Source organism: Leptinotarsa decemlineata, unplaced genomic scaffold (assembly GCF_025532065.1).
Source record: "Leptinotarsa decemlineata unplaced genomic scaffold, Ldec_3_MD MMD2_tig00000008_RagTag_RagTag, whole genome shotgun sequence".
Lineage (NCBI taxonomy): Eukaryota > Metazoa > Arthropoda > Insecta > Coleoptera > Chrysomelidae > Leptinotarsa > Leptinotarsa decemlineata.
Window position 1 is genome coordinate 15191654 of NW_027412537.1, and position 24901 is coordinate 15216554.

At 35.0% G+C, this 24901-nt stretch overlaps 1 protein-coding gene and 1 long non-coding RNA gene across 5 annotated transcripts in view; one reads left to right on the plus strand and one right to left on the minus strand.

Annotated features, from left to right (window-relative positions):
- LOC111514018 (homeotic protein spalt-major) overlaps nucleotides 1-24901 on the plus strand; it is a 197499-nt gene that overhangs the window by 97657 nt on the left and 74941 nt on the right. The window lies entirely within an intron of this gene.
- LOC141480741 (uncharacterized) overlaps nucleotides 3083-24901 on the minus strand; it is a 60143-nt gene continuing 38324 nt past the window's right edge. Inside the window, exon 2 of the long non-coding RNA XR_012464529.1 lies at nucleotides 3083-3353. This is a non-coding gene — a long non-coding RNA (uncharacterized lncRNA). The remainder of the gene's footprint in view (nucleotides 3354-24901) is intronic.

The window sequence follows — 24901 nt, forward strand, 5'->3', positions numbered from 1 at the left end:
AAATCTTTAGTCTCGATATTGTGACTTTGAAATCGAAATTATGACATTCAATTCTAAATTTTGAAATTATGACTTTGAAATCGACTTTGAGCTCGGAGCTCAGAATCAAATATCGAAATTACGACTCTGAATTCTGAATTTTGTCTTTAATTTCGAAATTACGACTTTGAAATCGAAATTTCGACTTGGAACTCGAACTCGATTTCGACTTCAATCTGAAAATCTTATTTTCAATCTCGATATTATGACTTTAAAATCAATATTTTGACTTCGAAATCAAAATTTCGACTTTGAACTCGAAATTTCCACTCAAATATGGAAATTACGACTTTCAATTGTAAATTTCGTCTTCAATCTCAATTTTTAAACTTTGAAATCAAAATTTTGCCTTTAAACTCGAAACGTTGACTCAAATATCGAAATTACGACTCAAAATCCCGTCTTTAATCTCGATATTACGACCTTGAAATCGAAATTTCGACCCAAATATCGAAATTACGACTTTCAGTTCTAAATTTCGTCTTCACTCTCGATATCACGTCTTTGAAATCGAAATTCTGCTTTTGTACTCAAAATTTCGACTTCATTATCGAAAATACGCCTTTAGATTCTGAATTTCGTCTTTAATCTCGATATTACGACTTTGAAATCTATATCTGTACTTTGAAATTGAAATTCTGACTATTTTTTCATAATGTCGTCTTCAGTCTCGATATTATGACCTTGAAATCGAAATTTCGACCCAAATATCGAAATTACGACTTTCAATTCTGAATTTCGTCTTCAATCTCGATATTACGACATTGAAATCGAAATTTTGCTTTTGAACTCAAAATTTTGACTTTAATATCGAAATTACGACTTTTAGATTTTAAATTTCATCTTTAATCTCGAAATTACGATTGTGAAATCGAAATTTCGACATTGAACTCGAAATGTTGACTTGAATATCGAAATAACGACTTCAGATTCTAAATTTCGTCTTTAATCTCGAAATTTCGAGTTTGAAATCGAAATTTTGACTTGGAACTCGAAATTTTTACTTGAATGTCAAAGTCTCGTCTTTAATCTCCATATTACACAAAACTTTGAAATCGATATTCCGACTTTTATCTCGAAATTACCACTTTGAATTCAAAATCTCAACGTCCATCTCGAAATTACGACTCTGAACCCGAAATTTCGAATTTGAAGTCGTAATTTCGACTTTACTCCCGATAATTTGACTTTTATTTCGAAATTACGACTTTTAATTTGAAATTACGACCTTAAATTCGAAAGTACGACTTTAAATTCGAAATTTCGACCTTAACTAGAAATTTCGAGTTTGAAGTCGAAATTTCATGAAGGAATTTAAAATTCAGTGACATGAAAAAATTGGGTGGGTACTTTTTCCCACTCTCTCACACCAACCAGATTGGCATCATCAAAAGATAATCTAGCTTGAACAATTATTTCTTCTATCATCTGATTATCTCTCACTCTATCCCACACACAGATAATATGCGAGCATTGACACAGTCTCTATCAAGAAATCCTTCAAAAATAATCGCTAACCATTACAGGAAGGTCACTGCCACGTATCACCGTTTATTTCTGATTTCGGGTGAACTGCTACCTGTTTCAGAATCGGAATACATCAAGAAATTTGCATGAGGATGGAAGGAACAATAGTATAATAACCTAGTGAAAAGATCAAAATCAATAAGATGGTCTGAAAAGGGCCGAGAGCCAGTCTCACGACGTGAACTCTGCGATATTCAGATCCAGAAGGTTTAAAACATATACTAATTGGACGTACGTCAGTTATAAGGCTGCATACAACTTTTTATGTCTTCTATTCTGATTCATATTGTATCAAATAAATAACGTTGAGCATTTTGTTGATTTCATGCTGTCGTGGACTTTCGATAAAACTGTACTGACAGCGAGAAACCATTCAGAGAACTGGGATAGCTATCAAACATTTCTGTAATGGTATTGACGTTCATCTCAGCTTCGAAATAGTTGCAGCAATTGTGAAAAACGACGTATTTGGTGATATTTCAGAAAATCTGTTTATGATTTTGAATTCTGAGATTATTATTTCTGTGAGGTAGTTTGAAAAATACAATTCTGAGATGAACAAACAGTTGAAAATGAAGGACTGTCACTTACGGTGTACCACAGGGTTCGGTGCTTGGGCCCTTATTATTTACTATATATACAAATAGTTTTATGGCATTACCATCTGATGGTAAACTCATCAGTTTTGCAGATGATATGGCAATAATCTACAAGGGAAAAACATGGACAGATTTAAAAACGACAACCGTACAAGTTGTTCAAATACAATAAACTACCAGTCAATACTCAAAAAACATATTATTTGCCTTTCACATCTTACCCAAATCACCTTTCAAAGTTGGGAACCCTAGACATTGGAGACAACTCTCGTATAGAGAAAAAATCACTTGACATATTCAGGAATAATAATTGATACACATGAGATCGAGCAGGTGAAAAATAAATTAAGAGGTCTACTCACGAAATTCAAGTATTTAATGGAATTCTTGAATATGAAAAACTTAAAAAAACTGTACTATGCACTTGTGCAATCTAAGGTTTCTTACCGAATCTTAGGTTGGGGAGGTGTAACAGAAAATATTATACATAATTTGAGTATCATACAAAAATGGATTCTGAGAATAATTTTGAAGAAGAACATAAGATATCCCAGTGACAAGCTATTAGCAGAGACCAATGTTCTTGATACAAGACAAATATTCTGTATATTCAAATGTATATCCGTAAAAATATAATTCCAACTGGAATTTTCAAACCAGTGGACCAACCTTCCATGATGATTTGTCTTCTACTTTTGGAAGACGGTATTACCCTCATTGACCAACAAAAAAAATGTATTTACCCAGTGTTGTGGCTCTCTTGTTTTCTCGTGAACAGTTTCTTCTCCATTCTACAATCTCTGATTCTTCTATTAACATGCTCTTTCTATCTTGTTTTCTAAAAGTGAAGTTCGGCTCTTGTAATATCTTCCATAATGTAGTTCTCCTTATATCAGGAAAAAAACTGTCTTCACGAATAACTGACAAAACTTTATTCAATGTAGGTATTTCGTTATTTATGAAAAACGAGTGTACTGTTTTTCTAACAAGATTCTTGACTTCTTCGCTGTACTGCTGTAGTCTCTCTCATTTCTGGACATACTTTAGTTAATAATTTGAAGAGAGTTGAGTATTCCATCAATATTTATCTCATTGTTTCGGAAATCAATTTCCGCCACCGTCATCAGAATTAGGAAATCAACTATCTCGTTCGTTTCTTTTTTCAAAATTTGTATTCCATCTTCTAATCTGTAGGATATATGTCAAAGGAGATTTAGAATATTAAATATGTGAGAGAATGAACATCGAGATGAGATCATAAATAGCTATGATCAAAGTTATCAAAACGCGTATTGTAATTCTGTAGCGACCTTCCAGTGCCAACAATATTTGAAAACAAATTATTGGAAGCCAAATGAAATAAACACCCACGAAATTTTGTTTATTGATTCCTCAGAATTCAATTCTGATTCCATCTTTGCCAATCCGAAAGGAGCGTAACAATTTTTTTGTGGGAAAACTTATTTAATTGAATTGTGTCTCCAAGCGGGACATTTCGGTTTCAGAAATCGCAAATTCGTGACATTAATATCAAGATCTGGAAATGGGATTCGTGAATATCGACTCTGTATGTCCCGGAGATTATATCACACGTCAGGATATCGAATTTATGGCATCCATATTATATGGGCACCTGTACAATAGCGGTAGCTTACGGAAGATATTGATTGTTATTGAAAGGGAATTCAATGACGTCTAATATATATTGACAGTTTCACGATAACTTTAAGATCATGTGTACTCATTCAAACATTACGTTCCACTGAAGTCTTCAGTGCATATTTTTGTTATTGAATAAACTAACCTAAGGATTGTCAAGGTATCACCTTTCAACGTGTGATTCCTAGCAAATATGAGTTCTTTACAAGAGAATGGGGGTCTTTGTAGCTTTCTGTAACTCCTTTTTTCAGTATGATAGTGATGATATACGATTCAAAGTGCAATAACACCGTTTCAAAATAAGCTAGATTTTGTAACTGATTGTTTCACAAAAACATCCACCACTCAAAACTTTGATAAAGTGATATACACCACTTTCATTCTAACCAGTTCAAATATTCAAAAGAGGTGTGAAATTAATGAAGTAGAGAACAATTATGAGTCTAATTCTGTACAGATATGAAATTTTTTGAAACTGATATGATTCTCATAAGGACAACCTAATGAAAATCATCTACACAACAGATCAAAAAAAAATTCAAAAGTATATTTTGAGACCGTTTATCTATTTGTTAGTACTGAATGATTAAAAAATATAATAACCACATAGCGTACACCTTTTTCTGAGTTTTTCAATGATTTTACCCTAGTGAGATAACCGTTTATATGTATTTGAACATTGTCATATGTATTTTTTCCAAATATTGAGAAAAGAATGTTGAACCATCAAGATAGATAGCAACTTCAGTGTTATTGTTTTGAAACGATTCATAGGACTCCTTTAAAGTAATAATGAAAACCAGTAGATGCAATGAAGTGACATGGATGTGGAACATCCATGTCACTTCATTGATATATTCGTCTCCATTATCAATTCAAAGTACAAGTGTCTCGTTTGGCAATCGATACAAAATTATTACATTATTCCTAAAATCAAACATTGAGAGTTGTAGACATTTTCTCGAGAAAAGCACGTTCAAAGTGTTTGGGAAGATTATGAACATTGAAGTAGTCATGATTATTGCAGGCATGATGAATCCTTAGAAGTTTTTAAAACAGTCAGTAGACTGAATTGCATGTACTCTTAATACAGTGTTCTTCTTCATTTGTAAGGCTGTTTCAAAATATACACAAAAAAAAATTAATGGCTCAATAAATGTTCGAATTGAAGTCCATCCATTTCGAGACATTTTTGAACTCGGTTTTTTATATTATTTATTGCCTTTAATACACGTATTTGCTGCATTGTTGCGAAATCATTCAAAATACTCAATCTGGAGTCTTTCACATTTTCTATCTCTCTGCCAGCGTAAATCCTATTTTTCAATGTCTCCCATAGAAAATAGTCCAAAATATTAAGATCTGGTGATCTTGCAGGCCATCTTATTGGCCCATTATTTGTCTCGAAATGGAAGGACTCCAATTCGAACATTTATTGCGCCATTAATTTTTTCATGTATATGAATTACTTCATTTCAATTTTCATTGCAATTATGCTGTTCGTTTCGGATGATATAATTGCTATCATTTCTTTTTCTGCTCATAAAAATACATATAATATAATTTTGTTTGTAGATATGTTTCAGATAATCATAAATGATTTTCTTATTCGAAGTTAATTGTAGAAAACGCTCAGAGCAATGGAAATATGAAAAAATATGAATAGGTACCTAAAAATGAAAAAAACAACTCTCTAAAAACTCTACGGTACATAGGGAGACGTGAAAATTGCTATTGCGTTTTTATTCAACTCAGTCAACCAATTTCCAGGGCCGTAATTTAAAAGGGAATAATTCACCCAAATATAATCAAATATTACCGAAGCATCCGGAAATATAAATTAAAATTTAATTTCTCAGTATAAAGTGAACGTCTACGATCTAAAAACTACAACAAAAAATACAGCTTCGTATTTAAAAATTCAAAGTCCCAAGTCAGATGACACCCTATATAAAAGATTCATGAACATATTCTGATAGCTCACATCAAGTGCCAACAACAAAACGTGGACAGATTTTCAATATGTCTGCGAATAAAAAAGATATAGGCAAAAAAATAATTTGTGATTTTTGGTTTTTCATGTATATCTCCGGAACCAAAAGAGCTATATTTGATTTTTTCACATCATTGAATAGGTCTCTAAAATAGGCAACTTTGCCATAATTTAACCGACACTTTATCTATTATCGTTCACGAGATCCCCATGTACAGAAACGAATTTTAATAGCCCTGTATATAATATAGTACAATTTCTTTTAGAATAAAGTTTTTATTTTTGTTTCAGGTAAGTGACTTGGGCTATAATCTTGATAACTTCCCCGATAAGATTAACCGTAAGTTAATGGTAAGTTACAGTTTTTTTTTCAATTTTCTCAGAGATTTCCTCATTCGTTATTTTCAGCTACTCGAAAGGATGTGTGAGGAAATCAATTTTATAGAATTCACTTCCACTTGATTCGTGATCATTGATCACTTTCTATGATCATTTTTCAGTCTAGTCGATTAGCTAAAACCTTTCAGGCTGCACATTTTTTATTCTTTCCCCTAAAAATATAACGTGTAATTTGTAATTCCGTCGAAAACATTCAAATATACTGAAAAATCTAAGCCATTTGCCAGCTTTGCATTTGACAGTTAGAACCTCCGATTCACGGTTGTGCAGTGTTGCCAATTGTCTCACCACGGATAGTAACTCAAGATGACTGTGATATTGCCTCACCCTCGTATCTATCTATGATATGTCAAAAATGTCCAGCTACTGAAGATACATCTTTCTACAGTTACTCAAATATCATTAATGAAATTCAGCTTTTATAGTATAGGTACAGTTACAGTTTATTAAAGTTTGGGGTTTGAGCCAAAATTTTTCACACTTTTGCTACTTATTATCTGCCAAAGGGCTGGCCTTTCATGGGCTTTTGCATTCTTAGGCCTGATGCTCGATATATTTTGAAAAAGATATGGCTGTTTCGAAACTATTTGCCGGGATTGTGAGCCGTGATCTGCAAGTTATAATTCCTGACGTTTCGTTTAACAGAGCAGGCATAAAAATATGCAGAACATAGTCAAAAACTAAAAAAATGGCCTTGGCACATTCGTGGAAAAGCAAGTTCTTTGAACAAAACATTTTATTGAAAACGATGCAGGTGACTTTTGCAATTGAGACATTTATGCGTAATGGTAACAATAAAAAAGACACTCTAAACCGAAAGTAAATCCGTTTCACATAACCCATTAGTTTTTCAACTGAGAAAAGTGAAACTTGTGAACTGCAGGAACATAAAACTCGAACCCTTTCGTCTTTTGTATCGCACTAATTTCAATTTTACACCTGTTTCTTATGGCGACCTAACTTTTATTGCCATTCGCTGTGCTCTTTTGTTGGTTTTTTCGTGTTATTCAAGGGTTGGGGAATTCGAAACATGAAAATGTACTCCTTTTCCTCGCTACACAAAAGGGTTGTAAATTGTGAACGTCAAGTTTTTGTATGAACCGAATTGGAGCAATTCTTCGTGGCTACAGGAAACTATTAATATTCATGTCGGGAGTTCTGGTCGAATTCTTTGCTTTAGAATAATTGTTTGAAGAATTTCCAGTTTGAGAATTCGAGGAACGAGGTGCGAATTATACAGGAAGGGTAAAAATGATGACTATTGTTATGAAATATTTATTACATACAAATAATTCTTCTATTCGGATGTTTCAAAAAATATTTCATCAATTTTAGTAACCATAATTCTGCGTTTTGAAACAACCTGTATATATTTTCAAAGTTTGTGGAATGTAAAATATAAAAAATATTTTGTAATCCAGTATCAACGAAACAATATTAGAAAAGTTGATTTCTGAAAATTATTTTCGAAGAAAACATGATATATTTGAAAACTAAAACTCTTATATATCACCAGTTATTTAAAAATTTATAACTGCGAGTCTCTCATGTAGCAAATATATACACAGTATTTCTATATTGTCATGAGTTATAGTTCTTGTTTCAAATTAATTTGAATCGAAAATGAAAAAACAAGAATTATTTGGTGTATGCCAAACACAGGATAGGCAAATTGATGGAACTGTTTTCCATATTCTCATAATTTCGATGTCACCCTCGAAATTTTCATAAACTTATGAAATCTACAAATTATCACTCAAAGGCCAAAAAATCTGTCCAACAATGAAAATTTCTTTAAAAATGTTCGAACACCACTATCACACTGTATAATTGCATCACCATCATTTCAAATATCGATTATGTCATACTGAGTTTTGTAAATACTGCCTGAATCTAATGACGTAGCAGTGATTTAATGAATTTTCTGAACATTCATTTGATTTTTTTAATTGTAATTCTTTAAATAATTGGAAAGCTTCAACATCTTAAGCGATCATCAGTATGGCATTCGGAAACAACAGGTGACCTTCTATCATACGTCTTCGGGTGATGACTGGACTGATTCCTCCGAGAGATGACTATTTTATAGGTCGTTGAAATACTTTCACTTTCTCTACTTTCCATTTTCCGCTTCACTGATTCCGTGAGAGATGACCGTTTTGGCGGGAGTTGGTCATTTTTCGTTTGATGATGGGTTTCCATATGTTTCGTATGTATGCGGCTTCCTTAAATTTTCTCCTGAACCAATGTTCCTCTCTGTGCAAGATCTCAGCTTGGGACCACTCGATGTTGTGTTGATGGGTCCAAACATGGTCTGCTATTCCTGATTTGCTGGTTTCTCCTCGCTGTGTATGCTTCTTGTGCTCGGCAATGCGAACATTCAATGGCCTCTTAGTTTCACCAATATAGGATTTTCCGCACTCACAGGGTATCCGGTAAATGCAATTCTTGGAATCGCAGTTCGCGTTTGGGGGCCTGGTTTTCGTGAGGCTGCTACGGATAGTGTTACCAGATCTGAAACAGGTTCTAATGTTGTACTTGGAACCAATTCTTCTTATCCTCTCCGATAATCCTCTGATGTAGGGAAGTGCAAGCACTGGTTGTGACGGCTTCTCTTCCTTGCGAGGCTCCTGCTGTCTTTTAGCCAAAGTCTTTTCTACCACCGCTTTGGAGTATCCATTCCGCTGAAGATCATTTTTGATGATGTCTAGTTCCTTCTCGAGACCTTCCTTTGTATTACAGAGCCCAAAAGCACGGTCTAATAGAGTCTTGATGATTCCTCTTTTTGTCGATTGATGGTGGTTGGATTCGTGGTTCAGATACTGTCCCGTATGAGTGGGTTTTCGGTATACAGATGTTTCCCACTTAGTGTCGGTCCTCTTTACCAAAACGTCTAAGAATGGCAATTCATTGTGGATTTCCTTCTCCATTGTGAAAGTGATGGAAGGTCTCACGCTGTTGATGTGTTTCAGAAAGGCGTCTAGTTCAGTATTCCCATGGTTCCATATTATGAAGGTGTCGTCAACATATCTCAACCAGACTCGAGGTTTCTTGTGGGCTTCTTCAATGGCCAGAGTTTCAAACCACTCCATATATATGTTGGCTATGACTGGTGAAAGTGGCGATCCCATTGACAGTCCCTCATCTTGTGTAAAGAATCCTTCCTTCAGTTGGAAATAACAGTTTCGTACACAGCATCCTAGTAATTCCATAATTACTTCTATAGGTAGATTCGTTCTCTCTTTCAGGTTCCCGTCTTCGGATAGCTTTCTCTGTATGATTTGGAGTGCTTCTTCGACCGGAACGTTGGTGTAAAGGCTTTCCACGTCGAAACTAATTAGTTGATCTTCCTGTGTAACCTCAATTGACCCTAGTAGTTCGACAAAATGCCTTGAATTCTTCACAAAAGACGATGTTTTCCCTTGTAATGGTTGTATTAAGGGAAGTAAAAATCTAGACAAGTTTTGAGTAGTTTTGTTTATTTCAATTCTCCTTAAACCACATCAATATGCCTGTGCTACACAACTCAATTCACCAGCTTTCCAGTGTCCATCCAGAAATCACGCGTTCCACAATCAAGGAATATAATCCTCTTTATCTCAATGTCTTTTGTAGACTGGTAACAGTGCCACCGTCTATCTGATAGTTTCACTAATTAGCAGGGAATGGTTTGCTGAGTACACTGCGTTAGAAAAACGTTTACCAAGAATTGCAGATCTTATTAAACCGCTCGTCTGTAATGCCTTATTTGTAGCAGATTAAAAGTTTGTAATTGTAAATGCTTCTAATTGATTCAGACAATCCCGCAAGTGAATTGCAAGATAATGCAATCAGCTTGCTTTGTTCGGGCTCTCGTTGCTAACTATATCATTATTTTTATGGTGGAGGTATTTTGAAATGACCTTTATGGTCCGACCAGTGCTTGATATCAATAATAATAATGATAATATTCGCGGTAGCAATCCAACCAGGGAGAAGCAATGAAAATGTATAGCGGCTAGAGCTATAAACATCGAGGAACTCGTGTAGCTAACACCGTGTTGGTACAGTAAGTGGAGAAATTATTCACACAAAAATACATATACAATACAATAGTCAGGTACGATTGAAATACAATTTAATACATTGACTACGAAAAGCACTGAACTCTATTTTTTCTGGGTTTTTTTCTGCTGTTGGACTTATTGTTCTCTTCGACCAAAACTAGTCATTATAATTGACGAAAATAATCTATTAAGCTGGGAAAGTAGCATACAAAACCAAGATCGGTTTATCAACGAACATGAAACAAAACTCTGTATACTGGACTTGATGTGACTACAAAAGTTTATAAACTATATACAGTGGTGAATTACAAAGTAATTGTGTCTTTCAGTCCGTTTGTCGTTCGTATCAGTTACAGGTACACATCATTTTGATTTTTTCGGTATTATCTCAGAGGTTATTTTTTTTCACATTTTCATAAAAGTGACGATATTCAGAAGCCTCTGGACTAACATCATTACTAGTGTAATACATTTGTAATGACCACCACAGTGGTCATATACGAGTAAATTACAATTTAGATTCCGAAATCCAGGAAAACAATATCATTGTTTTCGAAAAACTGCAGTACTTCATATATTTTCAAAACTATTTTAAATTTGGCAATAAACTTCATGATTTCCAAATTTTTTAAACACAGGTTTGACATAATTTGTGCAGGAAAATGCTTGAAAAGATCATGTACGAAAAAGAAATGACTCAACAATATTCAAATTATTATACTTCACTCTGTAATAATGAATGTTTTCTTATGTGATGAATTTTATATTCAACGTTTTGTTTTTGATATCCCTACGTAAGCAATTTCTCTCCAAAATATCATTTGGGCTGTATAAATTGACAGTCAAGTTCATTCTATAATGTATTCGAAAACACGCCGATATTCATTGATACATAAATTAAATAGTGTCATGTTGAACAAAATAATGAGAGACAATTTTTTCCGAATATGTCAATGAAACATAATGAGCTATATATTGGTCAAACCGGCAGAACATCCAGGAATAGCATCCAGGAACATCATATGAGCTATGAAAATAAGAAAACAAGTTGGCAACAAATCAAAGCATAATTTAGAAGATCCAACGGAGATTTTGAAGTTTTACATTTAGAAAATGAAGGTTTGAAGCTGAATCATTCGGAAACATTGGTAATTATTAAACTTAAAAGTTTTCTTAACTCCGATTGAATATTAATTATATTTTGCAAAATAGATGACTTATGATACGCCTGCATTCAATTTCAGAAAATCGTAAGTTCTGTTCATGTTCAATTGAATTATACGGATTACAGGGTCTGTAATGGATCCTTGGAGACCACCATGAGTGACAGTTAATGAATATCTTCTGATATCAGTCATATGACCATACTTCTTACAAGCCCTATAAATAAAGGTTCTGGTATTTTTTAATGAATAATTCAGTGTTGAAGAAATTTGAAACTTGACTTCTTTCTTTCTGTTCACATCTCTATCAGTATAGGTACGACGAATAATCAACACATCGCATACAAAGTTCACGAAGGTAATAATGAATGAAAGTAATAAAAGCACCTGTAACCAAGTATATCCGAAACCTCGTAAATCCCGCATTGACAAGGTAAATACCACTAAAAGACACCATAAATATCCAAAATAAATCGAACCATTTGATATATGTTTTAATTAGAGGAGAGATCTCCTGGGCAAGGCCGTCTGTATTATTATATCAAAAAGATGTGACCGTATTAGTGATTGGGAGGGTATACATGGCAAGTATATGAGCTATAAAATTTGCCGCGCCTTGATATGCCCTCATGTTTGATAGATTAAAATGTTCCAGTCGCTTCGGAGGTAGATAATACTTTTATGAGGACAGTGGCAGTCACTTCCAATCAAATTACGTTTCTGCAAATAATCGAATGGTCACAATCGATAGCTGAACCTACAAAAGTACTGGGGTCAAGAACTATTTTCATTATATTGAATGGGGTATATTTTTAGAAGGGATTATTTTTTGGCTTTCTCCCTTCCTTCGAAAGTTTCCTACACTTTTTGTATAAAGATGGAGAAGTAGAAAGCCAGAACCTATTTTTAATAAATAATGCAGGCGACAAATAATCGTCTTTAGCGATCAGTTACGTTAAACACTAATTTAATGAAAGGTTTCAAAAGGATATCTTTTGCAAACAGAGTACTCCACTACTACTACAAATTATTAATATTGACGAGCATTTGTGTATGGCATTTTAAAAATATAATACTGCAATTGCCCCCATAGCTAAGTGCATAATGGGATATCTACTTGAAATTCTTGCTAAAATTCTTATAAAAATGTTAAAAAATGTACGGAGCTGCTTTTTGCTTAAATATCACTGTATTTTACGTTTTTAAAGTTAATGATATGTTGGTACGACTGATGCAGTCAATATTCCTGAAGTAATTCAAATGTTTTTTGTCTTCATTCTTTAGCTCGTGAGTTGGTTTTTGGCACTTTTCTTAAAATTACAACAAATGTACTGAGCTTTTTTCTTCGGTATTTTCATAATCCGCTTTCTATTGCATCTATACCATAAAGTGTCATAATTTAATTTGCACTCTTCATTGCAATTAGTACAACGTATTGTTGCTGCAAACACTCCTACTTGAACCAAATATAGAATTAAATTATTTCTTACTTTCACTAAATTATGAATTTCGTTCAAATTCATTTTGTATTTTTCTCTCACGTCAAACTAAAAATTCAAATCTAACCTAACCTAACCTAACCTAACTTTGTGAAAAAATCCATTATATTTGTTATATTTCACCATGGGCATATGACATATATAAATGTCAAGAAAATGTTAATTAACTTGCTAATCCATATACATTTATATCTGATCATGAAGAATTCCGGAAGGCTGTAAAATATTTATTTCTGAATTACGCTTACCACACACACACGAAATCAATGAAGACAATCTGTAAATATTGAAACTTCAGCATTACTGTTGTTGATCTGTAAATTCAACTAGTTCAGTTTGATGATGAGTTTCAAGATGCAACTGTATTCCACCTTTAAAAATTTCCGTAATTGTTATTGTCAATAATTTTTTCTATTTATATAAGAATGACCCAACTTTGTCAGAAAAAAAACTGTTTATTGGACAATGACTCTCTGACTATCTCACTTCGAATGTATTTATTGATTAAAATTCTACAGACTCCCTCGTTATCAACTAGAAGATGATCAGCCATTTCTAGTTCAATCTCAATATTTTCATCGATATTCATTTGAATAAAATTTTGTGCTGCACGCCTCTGAATCCTTTCAGTGGTCAATTTTCGCACCCACGTGAGTGAACTTGATAGTTCCCCGGGAATTATTGCATGTGTGAAATCGGGCACTTATAAATGACATATCTAATTTCATACACGCTAAAACACTAAATGCAGACACACAAACATGAGTTTCATACCGTTCCCCTGAGAGGAAACGCGACAGCCTCAACCTGAGTTCCGTTGTTAATAGCTCACGACGCGACGTTTTGGACTTGACATGACATTTTGCGGTCCTTCTAAACAAAGTAAAGTTGGATACTTTTCCATTTTCTGTTATCAAATTGATATAATCTTCCAATAATTGTTCTACTGGTATCCTCTGAGTATATATTTTTTGAGTCGGAATAAAAATATTCAGGAGTCTGTGACTTTATCGTATCTCAGAGATAAAATCAAGGGATGTTAAATCTGGTGGTATTGCATGCTATGAAATAAGTTCCTCCCGATCTTTTGACACATTTTCTGATTGATTTTGCCGTTACTTTATGAAGATCCATAGTAATTTCATAAACTTCACCTAACGATTTGATCGCCACAAAGTTTGTGAAACTTTCAAGAAATAAATATCAACTGGTTTGTTTGAAGGTGATTGACAATGTTTCGTGATGAATTTCACTAGTTCGGACTTCCATTGTCTACTATATAAAATGATTTGAAATCCCTGAAACAAGTAAAAAGGAATAATTAAAAAAAGAATAGCTGAAGATAACAATTATATTAAGCAAACAATAAACCTGAAATGAAATGATAGTGAAATAACCTACAAGTAAAAATATAATAATTGAATATCCCGAAGACGATTGTAGATACCAACAATCGAAACGTTGTGAACTAACGTGACTTGGAATCTCTACACTTTTTTATTATTTTCTTTTTTCATTCCCTCAATTTTTATTTATTCAATTATTATATTTTTACTTGTAGGTTATTTCACTATCATTTCATCTCAGGTTTATTGTTTGCTTAATATAATTGTTATCTTCAGCTATTCTTTTTTAAATTATTCCTTTTTACTTGTTTCAGGGATTTCAAATCATTTTATATAGTAGACAATGGAAGTCCGAACTAGTGAAATATCAACTGGTTCTCAAAATCTACAGAACTGTATATGCTCGAATTTGCCAATTTTTTGAATTAAAAACACGCTATTTTTCAAATATCAGTTGAGAATGCTCTTGAAAATTGAACTTTGGAAAAACCTTGATAAAATGCACATTGATGTTTAGTTTGTATAATTGAAGAATAATCATAAATTTGTAAATAATCTCAGCAATTCATAATAAATTTCCCAACATAACTACCCATTCTTTCTGCGTTTTCCGTTTAAGCTTTGAAACATTGTTTAGTATCCCAATAGCCGGAAATGTCATTTTTGAAAACAAAAAATCAACAGTTCTTATAGTGTTCCACAAGGTTTTGTCCTAGGCCCACTCTTATTCTCAATTTACATCGATGATTGAACCTGTGTCAGAATCCAAGGTGATTTGACTTCATTTCCTAATTATATCAAAATGTTATTGCATACATTAAGTAATCATGAATTATGAAACTATGCAGCTACTAAAAGTAGCATCAGATTATTGTGGACTCAAATCTGTTGAGCCTCAATTCTTCTGAAACCAAAATTTGAGTCCTATCGCTACCAAATCTCAGAGGTACATCTATGAAATATCCTTCTTAATAGTCTGTTCTATGCAGTTACCTTGGAATAATCATTGATGATAAATTCGGTAAATACATGAATATTCCATAATCCAAGGTCACTTAGGTGTTAGAGTTTGGATCCTCAGTAGTAACCATGGTTTTATTACTCACTTTTGGCGACCCATCCCCAATATGCCAATTGTTTTTGATATGGGCCTATTATTTCTCTAACAAAATTTCTACATTTGTTATTTTTGAAATATGAGCTTTACTTGAGAATGATAATGATAGTTACTGTGTTTTATTTTCGATACTCTGTTTTTATATTTGTTACTAACACATAAATTCATTTGCGACATGTATTAACCCATTTCCTCCAATGTATTATTTGACAATGAAGTGAATTTTGAATCGAATTGAAACACAAACACGGTATGAGTGGCGTAAAACTCTGGTTCAAGAGGTCTAGAAGTTTTACTAAAAGTGCAATACGCATATATACAGACGGCTCAAAAACCAAAGAAGGCTCAGGTTGTGGAGTATACTTCAGATCACTGAGCCTCAAGAACAAGTGAGGAATGAAAAAAAAACCAGCGTGGTCCAAACAGAACTAGCTGGTATCTAAATGGCCGTAGAAGAAATAACCAGGAAAGGAATTTCTGGCGAAAACATAACAATCTGCACTGATAGCAGACAAGCCCTATTAGCTTGGATGAGACAATGTGTTACCTCAGGGCTAGTACTAGAGTGCCACCAAGATTTAGCCAAAGCTTCGGTAGATAATAGTAGGATTTCTGTCTGACCACTGTCAACTAAGGAAACACCTCCACAATATGGGGCTAGTGGACACACCTCTATGCAGGATGTGTGAACAGAAAGATGATATTATCAGGCATGTCTTATGCGAATGTCCGAGTCAATAAGAGACTGTATGTTTGGAGAGTCTTGTCCTGCACCTGCCGATATAAAGTAGATGTCTCCCAGAGACCTGTCCACCATCCTGAAAAGGACAGGATGGACGATGACCTAGGAGGAGAACTCCTTGGGAGGATGTAAATAAAAATCTGATCTATGAAGTCACCCTCAAAAATCCCAAAATTTGTTAAAGTAACACATGTGGCGTACCACAAGTACCCTTCTTCGCTCCCAAGTCGCATCGCACGACCTTCAAAAAGAGAGAATAGTGCTCGAAACACTTTCGATCTGGCTGCGTTAATTACTCGCAATAAATATGCAGTAAAACATGAAGAAGATTGACGTGCGGCACATAATTCGCCATAAAAACGAAGAAAGAGCACCTCTGAATATCGCGATCGAAGCGCATTCGTCACACTAAAGGGTGCAATCTATATGCAAATGACAGCAGCATGTCATTGACTGCTGGTTAAGAGGTTAAGTTGGCAACGATAATCGCCGACCGAGTCGCTCGTAAGAAACAATTGAAAATACTCCATTTGGACCGTGCCGAATCGGCGGTTTACGACCGACCTAATGAGACGATTTGCTGCTACCATCTGGGAATGGAGGGTAATGGGTTCGGTACTCTCGGCTGGAACCATTACCTGCCCGTATTACCATTAACGATGTACTTGTGAATTTCGAGATCTCGGTAGTGTCTGCATATTGTTCACAAAAAGATTTCGATGATGGAACAATTTCTATAAATATATTTCAGTTCATTCATAGTTTTTGCACATCATTGCACCACTAGATAAGCCTGGATTATCCCAAGGTGGTTTCAGAAGTGAAAGACATACTTGGTTGAGTTATTGCAAGGTCTGGAATTGAAATTTTCATTCAATTATGGTTTCTGCACATACTTCTTTCATAATTCTAACATCAGTTCAGCTTAGATTATCATTAGGTGGCTTCAGAAGTGGAACGCACACTTGGTTCAAATATTAACCGGTCTAAAGTCATAATTTTGATTCAATCATGATTTTTGCACATTATTATTTCCTTATTCACCAATTAGTTCAGCCTGGATTATCTCAAGTATTACTCACACTTGGTTGAGTTATTTCAAGGTCTCGAGTTATAATTTCGGTTGTCATAGATTTTGCACATCATTCTTCAATAATTCACCCTCATTAGTCTGGATCATTCCATGGTAGTTTCAGAAGTGGAAGTCACACTTGTTTTGTTATTTTGGTTCAGTCATGGTTTTTGCACGTCATTGCACCACTAGATTATCCTGGATTCTCCCGAAGTGGTTTCATAAGTGAAATACACACTTGGTTGAGTTATTGCAAGGTCTGGAATTGTAATTTTCATTCAATTAAGGTTTCTGCACATAATTCTTTCATAATTTTATCATCAGTTCAGCTTGGATTACCTTAGGTGGTTTCAGAGGTGGAACGCATATGACTTTTTGCACATTTTTCTTTCATAATTCACCCATTAGTTCAGCCTGGATTATGCTAAGTATAAGTCACACTTGGTTGAGTTATTTGGAGGTCTCAAGTTATAATTTTGGTCAGTCATAGATTTTGCATATCATTATTTAATAATTTATCCTTTAGACTAGCCTGTATATTCCCGAGGTGTTTTTATAAGTGGAAAACCACACATTATTGAGTTATTTGTAGGATTCAAGTTATAATTTTGGTTCAGTTATGGTTTTTGCACATCATTCTTCCATAATCCACCCGTTAGTTCAGCCTGGATTATCCTGAGGCGATTTCAGAAGCGAAAATCACACTTGGTCCAAATATTGAATGGTTTTTAGTCATAATCTTGATTCAATTTGATTCAATTATGGTTTTTGCACATTATTCGTTCATAATTCACCCATCAGATCAGCCTGGATTATCTCAAGGCCGTTTCAGGAGTGAAAGACATACTTTGTTGAGTTATTTGAAAGTTTCAAGTTATTATTTTGGTTCAGTAATGGTTTTTGCACATCATTATTTCATAATATCACTATTAGATTAGCCTGGATCACCCTGAGGCGGTTCCTGAAGTGAATGGCACACTTGATTGAGTTATTTAAACGTCTCAAGTTATAATTTTGACACTATCAGGGTTTTGGCACATCATTCTTTTTTAATTCACCCATAAGATTAGCCTGAATCAACACGAGATGTTTTCAAATGGGAAATCTTACTTGGTACTTATTGACAAGTCTCAACTTGGTTGGTTCAGTCATGGTTTTTGCACATCATTCTTCCGTAATTCACCCATTAGATTAGCCCGGATCATTCCAATGAACAAGGATCATTTATTTTTGTTTTTGACACTCCACTTGATCTGTCTGCTCAAAGTGAAAACGTTGTTAAACAAAATATTAGACATATGCTTTATATGGCATTGTATTGAAAATTTTCATGTATCATAGATTTGATGTTTGACGAAGAAATATGTTTAAACCTCAACATTTAATCATCTATAATAACGAAGGCATTCCGAAGTTTCATCAATAACCGAGAATTGCCCTGTAAGTAGCGAAATAGGACAACTTAATACAATAACAATGACCCACACGGGGTCAGCTTCCTCACGTTCATTACCCGTAACTAAAATCTAATCTTTTGTGCGAAAATCGGGGGTGGCCAAGGGCACGTGCGTCCGATGTCCATCTAGGTAGGCCTCGGACACATGTCGGCCAGCTGCACTTTCGTCGCCCACGCGCGACCTTTTCAATCAAGTTCTCCTTGCCGGCTAATTTACTTCCACTTCAGCGAACTACCCCGAATATTTCACACATCTGGGTGTAATATTTTCGCAGGGAATTATCATTCTCGGGTGAATAGTTCTCCGATTTCGTGCCGCATGCCACGAAAACGGCTCCGCTAATTGCCAACGGCCGAAACGTTTGGTTTGGCGCATGCTAAACGGCTCGAATAGGCTCTTAAATCCTTTGGGCTAGACCGTAAACTTGAACGTCAACAGGTTCAATAGTTTTCAGGCAACGTACTCTGTAATCTCTGCATTTTGTCCATTTCCTTGAAGTTTGCAATAGTTTTTTTTTAAAAGACATCAAACGAATCCTGCCAAAGCAAACAGCATTCGTTTCTCCACTTTTCGAAAAACTTGATTTCTTCTGTATCTGTCTGTCCGGTACAAATGTTGCATTCCACCTCATTTATATGTGATAAAGTTTGTAAAAAAAAGTATTTATTCAATCGTAACATCTAGAAATAGTTCTTTTCTATGATATTCAAATATCATAGGATCTTTCAGTCAGTTCATTGTTAAAATTCAGCATTTTTATATTGAACTGAGTGCAAAACAACCACTCTCTCTCATCGTCTTCTAACGAGCATCTACTGGCAGGACTATAACGAAATTCGAAAGTCTCTTCCTACATTCAACTGATTGTTTATGAAGAGCATTACTTCCAAAAACTACCTGATAACGAGTGTTTTTTTTAATGTTCTATCTTTCATTATCCTTCGTTTGAAGGTGATTGAAAATGTTTTTTGACGAATTTTATTAGTTCGGAATTCCATTGTCTGATATTATATAAAATGATTTGAAATCCCTTAAAGAACTAAAAGAGACGAATTAAAAATTAAAGAAAAAGAATAAAAAAGGATAGCTGAAAAAAAAACAATTATATCAAGCAAAAACCCTGAAATGAAATAATACTGAAATAAAATAATACTGCACTTATCTCTGCTTTCCTTTTTCCGTTTCACTGGTTTAGTGGAAGACGACCGTTTGGCGGAAGTTGGCCATTTTTCGCCTGATTATAGGTTTCCATATGTTGTGTATCTCTACGCTAGCTTGGCTGAATACATTGTTGGATAACATGTATGCGGCTTCTTTGAGTTTCCTCCTAAACTAATGTTCCTCTTTGTGTATGATTCCAGCTTGGAACCAATCGATGTTTTGTTGATGGGTCCAAACATTCTCTGCTATTCCTGATTTGCTGGTTTCCCCTCCCGGTGTGTGTTTCTTGCAATCTTGGAATCTCAGTTTTCGTTTGGTGGCCTAGTTTTCGTAAGGCTGCTACGGATACTGTTTCCGGATCTGAAGCAGGTTCTGATGTTGTACTTGGATCCCATTCTTCGTATATTTTCCAATAATCCTCTGATGTAGGGAAGTGCAAGACTGGTTGTGACGGCTACTCTTCCTTTCGGGGCTCCTGCTGTCTTCTAGCCAAAGTCTGTTCCACCATTGCTTTGGAGTAGCCATTTCGTTGAAGATCATTGTTGATGATGTCTAGTTCCTTCTCGAGACCTTCCTTCGTATTACAAAGTCCGAAAGCACGGTCTAATAGAGTTTTGATGATTCCTCTTTTAGTTGATTGATGGTGGTTGGATTCGTAGTTCAGATATTGTCCTGTGCGAGTGGGTTTTCGGTTTACAGATGTTTCCCACTTAGTATCGGTCCTCTTCACCAATACTTCTGAGAATGGCAATTCGTTGTAGGCTTCTTTCTCCATTGTGAAAGTGATGGAAGGTCTTACGCTATTGATGTGTTTCAAGAAGGCGTCTAGTTCAGTATTCCCATGGTTCCATATTATGAAGGTGTCATCAACGTATCTCAACCAGACACGAGGTTTCTTGTAGGCTTTTTTTCTCATCATCCTATTGTTTCAGAACGATGGCTGACTCACAAAATATACAGATATTATATAGAGTGTTTCGATACGCGCTTCCTATCTATTTTAAACAAAACACACTGTGTGAGATATCAAATTTTTTTACCCATTTGGACGACCTATTGATGCCATTATTTGGGGAATATAACATTGTTTGAACGTCACGGCTTCTCTAGGTAGAGAGCATCTGAAACATCCAATTTTTCATGACTCCGGCGCTTTAGTTAGTGGCTTATTCGCATATGCCTGCGACTCAAGAAAATCTCACAAGAAAAAGTCTAGCGGGGTCAAATCGAGTGATTTAGTTGAAGCTACATGTCGTTGTTGTCCAGATCATCTATTTCAGGTCAAAAGAAGTTGGTAATAATCGACCTATAGTGCTCGCCGTTGACAGTGATAGCCTCGTCAATGTAATTCTCAAAGAAATATGCACCTATGATGCCGCCAGCCCAAAATCCACATTAAACATGCACGATGCATTGGGTGCTCTCGTACCTCATGTGGATTGGTACCGTCCCAAATTCGACAATTTCGTCCGTTCGCGTGCCTATTCTCATCCAGAAATGGGCCTCATCGCCCATAAATTAAGGTCTGTTACTAACTGCTTCAGAGCCCATTCAGCAAACACGTCGTCATCTATTGTCGTTTACCTAAAATTCCTGGTGTCAGATGAATTTTGTACGGGTGCAGCGATGGATGCTATCAACTGTCAAATTTCTGAAGTCCCTGTTGGTAAACCCTGTATATTGTTACAGCCATCACATCCCAAGTAATCGAAAATTATTCAACAAGGTTCTCAATTCAACAAGACGATTCAGTTCGATTGCAAGTCCTTCTCCGGTAATTTTCATCGAATGTCCTTCTCGCTGGCAGTAGCCGTACACGCAGTTGTGTGTCCGCCGTGTACGCCTCGTACAAATAGGTGATGCCTAGCGTTATCTGGTCGCGGCGAGCAAGGATTTATTTATCAGCTAGAAGAGTATGCTGCTCTATGCCGAGGCACGCTATCGCGACTTGTTAAATGCGGACATTACAATGCGGAGGATCGTTATCCCGCACCGTTCCATCGATACCACCGATTCTACATCAACATTATTGCTGAATCGTGAAGAGTCGCGTTGTGTCCGCTGCCCACGCGGTCGGCTCGCTCGGCCGGTGTCGCTTGTCGCTTTTTTCATTACGCTCGATTTCAAATTTTGACCGGTGGTGGCGAGAAATTGACAACGAATCCTTGCGGTTGCACCAAATGGAGGAAGTTGAAAAACTGTTAATAATGGTCCGTAATATTACAATTTCACTACTCATAGTATTGCAGCCAGTTGAATTTTGTTTTACCGTGAAAAGTAATCACTGAGTAGTACTAGCTAATCTCTTCTCAGAGTATATTCCTTCGCAATTACGAAATGTTACCTGTTCTAGATTAGTAAGCTAATAAAAGCTATTAAAAGCAATGATGACTTGACATCAAGTGATTTTAAATGCTTAGATGCTTCTTCTGTCATCAACACCATATTTGCAAAAAAAACAATTACACTCAGGCACCCTGAAGAGGGAAGGCTGCAATATCATAACTAACTCGTCTCTGAAGTAGTAGGATGCCTTCTACTCCGAAAGAAATCCATCAATGTTTTCGAAATCCCACAGCTAAAACATATCGTTAACCACAAATCTATAAAGAAGGGGTGAAACAGTTGAAAAATATCAAATGGCACGCAGGAGTTGTCTATTGAAAACCTAATGAATTATCTGTAATCCCATTTTATGGAGGATTTCCCACTTGAACAAATGATATCTGATCTAACGTATTCTAAACATATCTGATCTGTAATAAACCAGGCAAATGTCAATATTCCACTATCGTACATACAAGGACATTTCAGAATCTGCCTCTACTTCACTTCTACGTAAAGGTCATTATGATTCATATGAATGCCATTCGGCTTCAGTAATGAACCAGCAACATTTCAAATATTGATGGGAGCAATCTATAAGCCATAAAGTCCAAAATGGCGATGATTCTTCTGCAAGAATGCCTAAGAACCTAAAAGACATGAAATTATTTCTGTTACTCAATTTACAAAAAACTTTTCTGTTAACAACTGATATTGAAGCCGTGTTATCACAAGATTCAACAATCAACTAGGCTGTAGATACACTCAATTCTACAGAATTGACATATCCAAAATTGAAGTGTGAATTATTGGTATTAGTTCAGACAAAAACAACATTTTGACACAATTCAGATACACTGCCTTCAAATTTACTTCTAGTTTCCATTAACTAGGAAGATATTTCTAAAAATTGCGTATACGTTGAAGAAAGTTATTACGAATTTGCAAAAATGCCTTTTGGGCTCAAGAAAGCTAAACCAACCTTCCAAATGGAAATGGGATTGCCTGATTCCATTAGAAACCTTTTCCAGAAAAGAAAATTTTACTTCAGTTGACCTTTTAGTATTGGATAACATGATTCTATCATAAATGAAGGAATATCTTCACTAATATTGGCAAAAAGACATATAACCTATTTTTTTCACATCATGAGAAGCTTTCACAAATCTCTATGTTTTTGAGCACAGTAATAACAATTCATTCAACAGAACAACTCAAATCATATTCGAGGAATACGCATTTCCAACTTCCCTACCACGAATCTACTTTTCCCAGTCGTCACCCCATATGACCGACACCCCAGGGAGTTACCTTGCGAATATGGGGTTGAGTTCTTGACCTACACCGCCGCAACATCATCTCCAACACGTTGTATAAATAGCATCAAGTTGGCTCGAATATATCGCTTACCTGGTTATTTTTAAATCGCCAAACTTTGTAGAAACACAAGTCGCGTGTCCTTGACCGATACATTGTGATCTTTCTATCGCCGATAGAAGGCGGTTTGTTTTCATCCTGCCAAGAGCATCGATAGTAGATTCATTAGTCAGTGCCATGACTTTTCCTGTGCTTCAGAGACGAACAGGTTGCTAGTGATAGTGGGAAAAGTTGTGATAACAGCAAATAACTACTACATTGGAGGAGACATCACACTTAGCACAGTTTGCTTATTGATATTATCGACATAAATGAAAGTAAAACATGTGTGAAACTGAATAATTCTGAAACTGGAACATTTATAATGAATTACTCAATTTGCACATCGTTAGAATTTTCAAAATCGTATGTCAATTGGTATATAATTTGATATCATACTTGGGAGACTGAATTTTCATGAGAAATGTGATAGAAACGGACGGTATTTGACGAAAATCCATAACCTATTCAGAAAAACTTCATCGCGAGATTTCCACTGAAAAGTTTCATAAAAATGCAACACATGTTTTGCTATACAACAGCTTCATCTCCTCCTTCTTTCAGATGATATCTACGTGTGTCCACTTCGACTTCTTCAATGTTAATATATTGTTTCAATATCCAAGGAAACAGAACGAACTGAATTGATGAATGGTAGATTTTTCAAATAGTATTTACTCTTTCAATTTCTTCTCTCAGACAATGTCAAATTAAGCTAGTTTTTTTCTGAAAAATGTGCCCCTCGCCGATCATATTTGAAGGTTTACCTAAAGCAGTTTTTCTATTACTTCTTTAAGTCTCTAAATATGAATATGTTGAAGGATGTAGTCCGTGTAGACAAATCATCGTCTATTTTGAATTCCCAGTAGGATAATATCCAATTTCTGTTTGATAAGTTGATTTGGCACTTTTGAGTCCAAAAGGTTTTCTTGCAAAGTGGTATTCTTCAAACAGGCAGTTTTTAGAAAGTTCTTTCTAGTTGATGGTGAATAGAAGTAGATCTGATGCTAGCATATCTAAATTCTATGCAAAAATTTTTCTAAACCACTGCCAATATTTCACATTCCAAGACAGTTTGGAAACGCAACAAAATAGTAGCTAATAAATTCCAACTCTTTTTTTGAAATGTTGTTATATTCCGACTTTCAATTTCAATTTATTTATTCAATTCAGGTAATTGGAAATACATTTTTACATTTTCATTTTGTTCAATATTTTTTATATTTTGTTTAATATTATTCCTTCAGTGATAGTTTCAGTTAGGCAACTTAATGCATATCTTCTGAAAGTTATTTTTTGAAGGATCATATTCCTATTCTAACAATATATCGTGGAGCAGAG